This window comes from Protopterus annectens, chromosome 7.part0, assembly GCF_019279795.1.
Source record: "Protopterus annectens isolate FY-2018-M chromosome 7.part0, PAN1.0, whole genome shotgun sequence".
NCBI lineage: Eukaryota > Metazoa > Chordata > Ceratodontiformes > Protopteridae > Protopterus > Protopterus annectens.
In genome coordinates, this window is record NC_056739.1 from 522,536,580 (window position 1) to 522,548,760 (window position 12,181).

Consider the following 12,181-nt stretch of genomic DNA (forward strand, 5'->3'; position numbering starts at 1 on the left):
GCCTGTACTTCAGAGAAGTAGATACCAAACAGGAGAGGTCCCAGGACTGAACCCTGTGGTACTCCACTTGTCACTGGTTTGAAGTCAGATTTGCAGTCTGCAACTTTTACAGTGTGGGTTCTGTCAGTGAGCCAGTTGGCAACCCATCTTGTGGTGTAAAGATTTATACCTAGTTTAGTGAGTTTATCTATAATTCCAGAATGGGAGATGGTGTCGAAAGCCTTGGCGAGGTCAAGATAAGCTGTGTGAACCACCTTACCCTCGTCTACAGCTTTTGTGACTGCCTCAAAGAAGTCAATCAAGATCAGGAGGCATGATCTGCCTTTCACAGATCCAAACTGGGTGGGGTCCAGAGTTTGGAAGTTACCAACGTCCTTGTTTATGAGTTCCATGATGATATGTTCCATGCCCTTACAGACCAGGCTCATCAGGCTAATAGGGTGATAGTTCACTGGATCAGTGGTGGCTCCCCCTTTGTGGAGTGGGATAACTGCTGCTGTGCACCATTTAGTGGGCACAAAGCCTGATGTGAGGCTATGATTGAACATGGTGCTTAGGTGGGGAGCCAGTTTGTTCTGAAATGCATGTAAAACGCAGCCTGGGATGTTGTACGGTCCCACAGATGCTGTGTTTTTGCCTTTAGAGAGTGCAGCTTTTACCTGCCTAGTTGTGATTACAGGGACTCTGCATTCTCCCTGTATAGATATGGGCCCTTTAGGGGGTGATGTGGGGTAAAGTTAGCATTGAACCTATCTGCCAGGATGTTGGCAATATCAGTTGGTTCTGTAATGTTTGTGCCGTTGTGCTGTAACTAAGAGCAGATCTGCTTCACTGCATATTTATAACAGCAAAATAAAAATACACAAAAATTATTTTAAGATTCATACTATACTTGATGAAACAAACATAACACAGCATAAGCCTGCTGTAAAGCATCTAAAAGTTATCTCAATGCACCCATGACAGGCCAAGACTGAAGAAGCACACCTGCATTAATGTGAACTTGATTTGGAAAGCTCATACCCCTCAGCACACCAAAGTATAACAGTGTGCTGCATACTTTTGATAAAGACATATTATAGAAAGGTGAGTTGAACACAAAATAAAACTAATTATTCCTTGGGTTATGACTGATGTAGCAGCTTTCTGGTAAGGTAAATGTCCAGTAGAAAGTTTTGGTTTTCTCACTGACTCACTGCATATTTATTCCCAAATACAATGCAACCATTTGCTTTAATCAAACACCAGCCATCTTTCTGAACATGTTTGGATATCTTGTCCATTAAGAGGTTCTTGATGCCTTTCTTTTACCTCTAGCTTCCCACCAGTGGGTTTTCTGCCATCAAAGACCTCCATAATCTCTCCCACTTCACTCTGTTTCAAGCTTTTTCAATTTGATATGTGCTGTTCCTAGAAGTTTGTCACTTTGAAGAAAGCCCCTCTTATTAAAAATTTCAAACTTGATCCCTTTTGCTTGAATTATTCTTTGAAACCCTCTGTGTGCTATGCTGATATTTAACTTGAAACTTTGATTGTATTCGGGAAAACTGGTACACAATAACATTAGTCATTCTTTTGTGCTTGCTCTGAATTTGGATAATGGAATTCAAATCTAACAAACGTATGCAGATCATTTGCCACCATACCTTGAGGAGCAGGCAAATGCAGTCTTTTTACTATTAACAGTTCCAACTCTGTGCTGGTTAGTTCTGGAAATATCCTTACAGACTTCCATTCCTCAAAATTATACTTAGGAGGCTTTGTGCCTTGAGCTTGGGCTGGTTTCAATATTTCCATATTCTTTTTACATTAATCAGCCATCTTCTCAAACTTTGTAGTCTCTAGCACATTTCCAGGATGAATGAACTGCTCAGAGTACTGTACACATTTGTCATATTGTTTCTTGAGCATTTTTATCAGCTGTTCATATAGCTCCTCAGTGTTTTCAGACAGTTTTGCATCACTGTGGTTGACTAATACAAAGTCATCATCTTCATCAGCTGGAGGAGATGGTACCTTTGAAATATCCACAGTTTTCCCTACTTTTGCTTCTTCAATTATAGGATCAAAACCTTTAGCTATCTTCAGAAAAGCTTTGGCTTGTTCAATGTCTTTATTCTGCTTTGCCTGCACTGCTGCCTTCATGTACTGTTTTTTTTTTGTTCTCAAGAAACTCTAGTTGTTGTGCTGCTGTGGATAGTTGTTCTTGTGAGACTGTTTTTTCTGTTTTTGTCAATGATGGTAAAACTGGTGATACTTGGTTTGTTGTACTAGGAGACTTCTCTCCTTGTGCTGGAGAGAGAAGGAGCCAGCATTGGCTTAACAGTTTGGTTCAGCTTTTTGGGTTTATCTGACTTTTTCACAAATGCAGGTGGCTGGCTTTCCATTTTGGATGGCACATTCTTTTGATCATTATTGTCATCATCATCATCATCTTCTTTCATTTTTTCAATGGCAAATCTAGAAGCCACTTCCAGCACTGCAGAAACTCCTTCCTCTCCTCTAGACCCTTCCACCCCAGGAATAGGAGGGTATCCTGGTGGAACTGGTAGTTCAGCATAATTTACTTGCTGTCCTGCTTTATGTGCTCTGATGGCATCTTGATATTGCTTGGCTATTATCTGATGCATTTGAGCTGTCTGCTCACTCCCTGCTGCTTCTGCTTGCTCTACTGCTGAATTATACTTCTTCAATCTCTGCTGGAGAGCATCTAACACTGTTACTGACTGTGATGGTGTCTCATTACCTACAGAGGTAGGAGGAGAGGATGATGATACAGGTTGCGTATTCTGCACTAGGACTGTACTTGTGGGAATAGGATCAGGTTTTTTTTCAGTAGCTATGAAGTCCTCTTTGACTTTGACAAAGGTTGGCCCATGGACCCATTCTATTACCACACTGGAATATGTAGAAGGTATGTAGATACACCCTCTAGTCATGCTCAGTAATCCCATCCTTGGTGAAAAATAGTGGACAGATGTGGAAAAGTCACACATTACCCCTCCACCTTGTCAGTGATTACACTGAACTGTATAATCCACATGTTGTAATATCAAAGTGATGACTCAGATGAAATGTTGCATGTGATAGTGATGCTACTGCATGGGGCCCCAAAAGAAAAACTAAAAGCCCAGGTTTCTAATCTTCAAAGCACATGCCCAATGTCATTTATAGTACATCTGAAAGTTCATCCTGAGATGTGAGCTCATACCTCTCAACCTCTTAGCAAAGAAATCTGGACAAAGCCTGACATAATGTGGGGAACAAAGACCCAAAAATAGGGACAGATTTTAAATATTGCTGTTATAACTTAGAAAGTTGATAGACTGACAGGATTTGTTTTAGCATGGAGTTTTCTGAAGAATATGAAGTCTGAAACTGAAATGTATGTCATTATTTAGTGACTTCAGTCCTCAGAACATCCTAGTTATTTGTGAGAAAACTGCAGATGTTTTGAAAAGAATCCAAAAATATGAGGCAAAAATCTGTACATTCTGCAAAAATCTGGACAGTTTAGCATAGCTATAAACCTACATACTTGGCTCAGTTTAGTAGACTTTATGGAGGACACCAAGACTGTCTTTATAAACTCTCAGTTTATGAAATCTCTCTTTTTTGGTGTCATTTTCAGCAAGCAAGTAGGGACATGCCATCATAGCAGTGAAAGTGAAATTCTGGACTGCACAGTGGACTTTTAAGAAGTTGCAGAAGAGCTAATGCCAAAAATTTTTTTTTTTTGTGGGGTGGCATAGTCTAATCAGAAGAACATGGAAAGGGGCAGCAACAAGGCATCCTCTAAATAAACAAACAAACAATAACTAGACTAGTAAAAATGAAAAAGAAACGCAACTAAAAGCACGGTTTCAATTTATTAAACAACATTGAGCGCTTTCACCCACCACAATGCAGGTTTCATCAGAGTAATAACACAATGGAGCAGCTTATCTTTATACTCATGCTAACTTATAATTTTCACTCAGAAATAATTGATTGATTAATTCATTAATTAGTACAATAATAACCATTCGTTTTAAATACATCAACACAAAGATACCAACACAAACCTATCTAGCCGATATATTATGTATACCTCCTTATGCCATAAATAATTTAAAAGACTTTTTATGTGTGTGCAAGGTGTTTATATATTTTATAATTAATAAATAATAATTACTTACTCAAAATAATCAAATTCTTATATAAATATAAATAAATAATGTAATACAATAAATATATATCTATATATAAATTACTTCCAAATTTAATTAATTTAACATAATAATAATAAAATATTTTAAAACCATCAATTTAAATATATTAAAAATATTCATTTGTAAACATAAATATTTATATAATATAGGAATTCAACTTTAACTTACAAGCTATGGATATTTGCTCATTAATTCCAGGTTTACTACATGCATTTAATCTCAACTGCCATAAGCATTCTTTTAGTTCTAATAATGCATTAACATCCCCTTCATTTTTGATATTCTGTGGTAACCTATCTATAACAAAAAATAGAAATTTTTTAAAACCCGGGCATGTCAAACTATGTACAAATAATGAATTAGTTGTTTTTTGTTTTTAATGTCTCTATTATGTTCTGCAATTCTTTCTTTGAGTTTCCTTATTGTCTTTCCAATATAAAATGCCTGACATGACAGGCATATAGCAACATAAACAACTAATTTTGTATTACAATTTACGTGCCCTGGACACCTAATAGTACGGTTATGGCCTTTAATTGTAACATAAGGTCCATCCCTAATGAATCTACATGACCTACATAGACCACATTTTTTCATCTGTGAGTCTCTATATCTAGTCACTCTTTCAAAATAATCCTTAAGATTTTTGCCCCTACTGAAAACTATTGTTGGGGTAGAACCTATTTCTTGTAATATGTCACTTTGATTAATAAAATTTTTTTCCCAAGCTTCAGTAATTATATCTTTTATTAAAGGTGCACAGTTACTATATGGTAATATCAAAGCATTTGATTTTTTACTAAGGTTACCTTGTATCAAATTTTTATTTGGCAAACCATATTTTAATATAGGTTGGTAGTCCGTTACTCTCTTTTTTGTTACCTCATTTCTGATATTCAACATCATTCTGTTGGGATATCCTCTCACAGTTAACATATCAATTAAATAATTTATTTCATTTTCAAAGATATAATCATTACTAATCATCCTAGAAAATCGTACCATCTGTCCTTTAACTAAGGAACATTTTTGAAAGTCAGGGTGACAACTTTTGTAATGTAGATATGAATTAGAAAATGTTTTCTTCCTATAAATATTTGATTCTAATTCATTACCTTTTTTATATATTTTAATATCCAAATATTCACCACATTCTTTATTAATACTATATGTAAACTTAAGAAAAGAAGTAGTATTATTAAGATATTCTATAAATTCTTTCATTTCTTTTTGACTACCATTCCAAAATAATAAAATATCATCTAGAAATCTTAAGTACAAATCAATATTAAGCCAATATTTACTTTTAAAAATATGTTCCTTTTCCCACATTGCCAAAACTAAATTTGCATAAATGGGGGCACATCTAGCCCCCATTGCTACACTTGAACTTTGTTTATAGTGCTCACCTCCATGTCTGAAATAATTATTATCCAGCACCATCTCCATCATGTCTACCATAGTTCTCCTTTTAACTGTGTGCATTTTACTATAAACTTCTAAACTCTCTTCAAAAAGTTCTAAGCCTTCTTTCAAGGGAATGACTGAAAATAAATTAACAACATCAATTGTAACTATATAAATTTTATCTAAGTTACTTTTGTTGTATACCTTAAGTTTTTCTAAGCAGTGCCAAGAATCCTTAATTATATGGTCAATGTTTTTAGATACTTCACTACAATTAATATCAATATAATGTGCAACTGCTTCTAATTTTGAATGTTTGGCAGACACAATTGGTCTAAATGGGGGATTTGATACATTTTTATGTATCTTCGGTATTCCGAAAATTAATGGTGTCACTGGAAATTCTACCATTAGGTAATCATATTCTTTGTCAGATATTGTACCATCCATAAGTAACTCATACAATTGCCAATCTATTTTTGTGTATGCTTTTATAATATCATATTTGGGAATTGTTGTATATGTAGTCTCATCGTTCAACATATTGGTCATTTTATTTAAATAATCAGTATTATTCATAATGACAAGGCCTCCCCCCCTTGTCCGGTTTCATAACTCTATAATTATTATTTGAAATTAATTCTTTTAAACAAAATCTTTCAGCTACTGTAAGATTATCTGTTATAGTGTGTTCTTCTTTCCATATTTTTCTTATTTGTACTTCACATAGCATTTCAAATAAATGTATAATAGGGTTATTCGGGGGAATAAATGTGCTTGATCTCTTTAAGGTGAAATTCTTATCATATACCATTGCTTGTTGCCTTCCTTTAAAATACATTCTCAAATTTAACATTCTAGTATACATTTTCAAGTTTAACAATACTTTTCCCAAATCCGGTTTAAAACTGGGAACAAATTTAAAACCCTTTTTAAATAATGATAAAAAATCACCTTGCATATTTTTGTCTGTATAGTTATACACACAGAAACCACCATCAGAAATAATGTCACATTGTAATTCTTCCTGCAACTGTATAACTGTAATGTCTAATTCATTTGAAGATATATCTGTATCAACACTATTTACTTCATAATTAAATATCTGCACATTCTCGGCATCTCTTGCATTTATGTTGTTATTAATATTATTTAATAATACATTAGTTATATCCATTAAACAATTATAATCACAACTCACAGACTGATCATAGGACTTATCGTAATAATGCATGTCATCAGTATGTTTCTCTGCTTGAAAACAATCTCCATTTTTTACATAGGCATTCAAACTGTTTTCAGTAAAAACACAGTCTAAATTTGAACAATTTTCAGTTAATATTGGTATTGGACAGGTTTGAACCTGCCTTGGTTGCTGTTCTGTTGATTCATTTGATAATTGTTGTAATGCTGTTGTCGATTCTGGTAACGCTCTTTTAGGTGTTCCGATCTGCGTACAACTGGTTCTTCTAAAAAATGCTCACTGGAATTGTCATAGCGCTGTGTATCTGCACTATGCATTTGTACATTTTTATCAAACAGAACAGCGTCCCTGTACCTTGCTTTATCTTGTACATGGTTATTTTCCTGAGCAATACACAATTTTTTATAGTCTCTAATAGTCTCTAAATATTTATGTTTACAAATGAATATTTTTAATATATTTAAATTGATGGTTTTAAAATATTTTATTATTATTATGTTAAATTAATTAAATTTGGAAGTAATTTATATATAGATATATATTTATTGTATTACATTATTTATTTATATTTATATAAGAATTTGATTATTTTGAGTAAGCAATTATTATTTATTAATTATAAAATATATAAACACCTTGCACACACATAAAAAGTCTTTTAAATTATTTATGGCATAAGGAGGTATACATAATATATCGGCTAGATAGGTTTGTGTTGGTATCTTTGTGTTGATGTATTTAAAACGAATGGTTATTATTGTACTAATTAATGAATTAATCAATCAATTATTTCTGAGTGAAAATTATAGGTTAGCATGAGTATAAAGATAAGCTGCTCCATTGTGTTATTACTCTGATGAAACCTGCATTGTGGTGGGTGAAAGCGCTCAGTGTTGTTTAATAAATTGAAACCGTGCTTTTAGTTGTGTTTCTTTTTCATCCTCTAAATAAAACTTTCCACAGTTTTTGAGAATGGCACAGACAGCAAGAATGCTGCAGTGTTCCCTGAGAGGTTGGAGACTGGCATAATGGTAAAAGCATTTACATCACCGACACAAGGTAAAGAATTTGATTTGTATCTTAGAAACACAATTGTTTAGGCTTAAAATGGCCTGCAAGAAAGTTAGCCTATTCATTTTCCTGCAAGAAGTAGACTTTTTTATGCTCCTACCTTCCATCCTGCTGTTATTTGGCAGACCTGTTACAACACCTGGATATGCTGAACTACCTGATGGTACATACATCTATACACTCAGAATGTTCAGAGGGAATAAAAATACTACTTAGTCAGCCCTGCACCCCTATGTTTCTGTGTAGTGTAGCATAACACTGGGTCATACCCCTGTCAGCAATACTGTGATGGTATTTAATAGACTGCCTCAAAACAAGATGGTATGCCATGCTCAGTCGGTCATTTCTAAACAGTCTTGACCAGTTCCTCCAATGCCCAGGAAGCTAATTAAATCCTGTTCATCCTGGATAGAGTTTGAAGTCCATCTATCCATCCTCAGGCAACAAAAGAACTAAAATCAATCCATCAGTTATCAATCATCAAGTAAACATAATTAGGGGATTCTAAATGTTGATTTTTTCATTTCTGACACAGATATGTTGTTTATCAAGAAATACAAGGTAACCTTTAGCTAGCTAAATAGTAAGACTGCGGATTATGTTTTTGCTTCTCAGTTGCTGGGATGCTCGAGTTCTCCTCTTAGATTTTTCTCTTTGTACGGGGATTAAAGTAATTGATACCTATCACTTGTTACAGTACTGCTGCCTATAATTTGTTAACCATTGGTAACTTAATCACTTATTTGTTTGAGAGTATTAGGAAGCTGCAACGTAGAGCCTGTTTAAGAAATGTTATTTAAGGACCAACCGAGCTTCTAAGGTAATATTCTAATTTGCAATTAAGAGCATGACACTGTGAAGCAGAACTATGATACTGCTCATTACCCTGGAAATCCCTTGCCATTTCCGCTTCCATAATAAAATACACGTTCATAATTATACCGTCCTAAAACTCTAAAGGAACTCTTTTAAGGTGAGCAAAATGCTTTGTAGAGTGTAATATCTGGCTTGAATCTATAACTTCAAGAAGTTTTTCCTCACTAGGTCTTAATGTTACAGTTGATCATAGTTTAATATAGCTTTATTTATATAATTCTTTATGTTTATATTGCAATATTGAGGTGACACCTTGTTGTACTAAATTAGTTTCTACTTGCTTATGAGAAGTACTGCTGCGTAAAAGCAATGCTAATGCATTTTAAATGATTAATAAACGTAGGTTTACCCCGGGTATCACTTCTGTGTCACTGTTAGACAGAGGCACAGTATACTAACCTCAAAAAAGGGCATAGCAAAATTAATTTAAAATGGGTGGCGAAAGCCAAACACACTCTGGCTAGGCTTATAAATGCCCTAGGGCAGATAGCCTAGTATGAACCTATGAACAGAATTTACCAACTTAATACACTTTTGCAGTACCATAAAACATTTATTTGTGGTATATTTTGGATAGATTCAGATGTTTGATAAAATCATTTCGATAGCAGTCAAAGGAATACAAAGGTAAGATGGCAGTCATCTAGCACTGAATTTTAATGCAGCAGTTTGTATGATTATGGTATGTTGCTGGGACACGAGTTTCACCCAAGATTCCTAAGTGTTTGTACAGTTAGTGCTCCTTGCTTTCCCCCCATTTTGTTATTCAAACAGTGCAGTTATTACAACAGTATGGTGAGTTATAAGATGTCTGTCATCTGTCAGTCTTGTCTGTTAAGGCTTAAAGATAAAAGCCAGGTATCAGGAAAATAAAGTCACAGTGTATGTCTTCTTCCATTGCAAAATTCAGAAAAAAATGCAGAATGTTAAATAATAGTATTAACTGTAAACATAGTAGGTCACTTCTATCATATTCTGTAAAACATTTAATCTATTCTAAATAATGAAAATATTTTGGTGAGATTGCATGCAATGCCAGCAAATAAACCAAATTTCTTAATAATGGTTGAATTTTAATCTTTAACTGTCTTTCATAAATATAGAAAATACATTTCTTGATCCCACTTATTAGTATTTTATATAAAAAAGTGAACTAAGCTTTTAATACTTTACAAAATTGTTTATGAGTAATTTTTATACCTGTCACAATTATTATTACTATCATAATTACTTAAAAAAACAGTCCAGAGAAATGTCCGTATGCTATTTGTTTCTAATTATGAAAGAACTATTTCTTGTCCAGGGAAAGTGAATTGCAACAGCACCCATGTGGTATATCTGGCTTTGTGTGGCTCTTGTGATGCATTTTATACAGGGAAAACCATTAGAAGATTGAGGCAGACTATGAGAATATCTATATTAGATCAATAAGAAGAAAAACACCAGTGCTCTTTATAAGCACTTTATTGTGTGCCTAGATTTTAAGAAGTTCTTTTTGTTTGTTATTGACAGGGTTATGGTAACCCCTTTGTGCGGGGATGTTGAAACTTTACTTGAATGTAAAGAGTTAACCTGGCAGTTGAGGCTCAACACCTCATTTGTTCCAGGTATTAATGACACATTTTCCATTTATGTTATATTAAGGAGTAAAGCAGCTTTATTTAAAAATAGTTCAAGTTTTTAATTCACCGAAAACGAATTTAATTGAATTGCATTTCACTGAATGTAAGTACTGTTGGGCAAATAAAACGTATATGCCCTTTTCCCTACTGTAGTGTGATCCTGGAGTTAGTATATATAGTTATGGGGTGGTGTGGGGGGCACAGCCTCCAACATTTAGGGGTGTTGGTTTTATATTGTTAGCTTTCAGTGAAATGAGATTCATAAATATAAAAGCGAAGTAGGTGGGGGGCTATGCACTCCACACCCCACAATGTTAGAGGCTGTGCCCCCTACACCCCTCAACTACATATACTAACTCCAGGATCACACTACAGTGGGGAAAAGAGCATATGCATTTTATTTGCCCAACAGTACTTACATTCAGTGAAATGTGATTCAGTGAAATGAGTTTTCAGTGATTTGAGCTTTTAGTGATTTGTTTTGAATTTTTTTTGAGGGTGAATCCATATATGTATATATATATATATATATATATATATATATATATATATATATAGATATATATATATATATATATATATATATATTGTATATATATATATATATATATATATATATATATATATATATATATATAGATTTACATCAGAAGCTGAAAGTTCCAAAACTTCAAACTTCAAATGGTCAAGAATATAAGATCAATGTTTTGAAACTTCAAAAACCTAATAAAAAATAAAAACAAAAAAAAGTTTGTTTTTCCATTTTTGCAGGGATTCAATCCCCCTGCTCCCCTCACTCCCCCTGCTAATTAAATATACCAACTCTGAGATTGCACTGCAGTGAGAAAAATGGTAATTATACAATGACCCCCATTAATATTCCAAAACGTGCACGCTGATTGGTGAGCGTGCCTATTGTAAATCCAACTTATACTAATGGAAAAAGGTCCGGTCGCCCAGACTTTTTCCATTAGTATAAGTCTTTACTTTTTTTGTGTTAGGCAGCAACAGAGAACAGAAGAGCTTCGTTGCTGTAATCTCGCTATGTTAAACTTGTTTAACATAGCGGGGCAGCTTTAAAAAAAGCAACGGAGATCTTCCTTTCTCCATTGCTTTTTTTAAGGATATCTCGCTATGTTAAACTCATTTAACATAGCGAGACAACTTTAAAAAGGTAACGGAGATCTTCCTTTCTCCATTGCTTCCCCTACACACAGCTCTGATGCACTGTGTGGCATACGCATGCGCATTACATCAGAACTGCTTCAGGATACCGGACAGCTGCAGAAGGGCAGCACGGAGGCATTATACAATGCCATTATTTAAGAAAAGTAAGTATTTTTTTTCTTAAATAATGTCATTGTATAATAGCAATAACCCACTTCCAGGCTTGGGTAATGCTGGATTTACCCACGGCTGTCTTTGTTTGGCCACTTGGGCTTTGCCCTCATGACCAAACCACACCAACCATGGGTAAATCCAGCATTACCCACACCCAGGCATAGGTTATTGCTTAAATATCCCATTCCGCTCTGTATGGTGATATCCATTCAAAACATTCAGAGTTTCAAAACTTTGATCTAATGGTCTCAGCCTTTTGAAGTTTGAAGTTTTGAAACTCTGAGCTTCTGAAAGGCATCTATATATATATATATATATATATATATATATATATATATATATATATATATATATATATATATATATATAAATATATGTATATGTTTACATCTGTATTTATTTATGTATGTTTATTTAAGAAGCTACCTCCTAGTGGTTTTTGTAATTGA

The 12,181-nt window shown here is 34.0% G+C and overlaps 1 pseudogene; it reads right to left on the reverse strand.

The window, feature by feature from the left end:
- Positions 1 to 1,174: 1,174 nt before the first annotated feature.
- LOC122806015 lies at positions 1,175 to 2,939 on the reverse strand (annotated as a pseudogene).
- Positions 2,940 to 12,181: the final 9,242 nt, after the last annotated feature.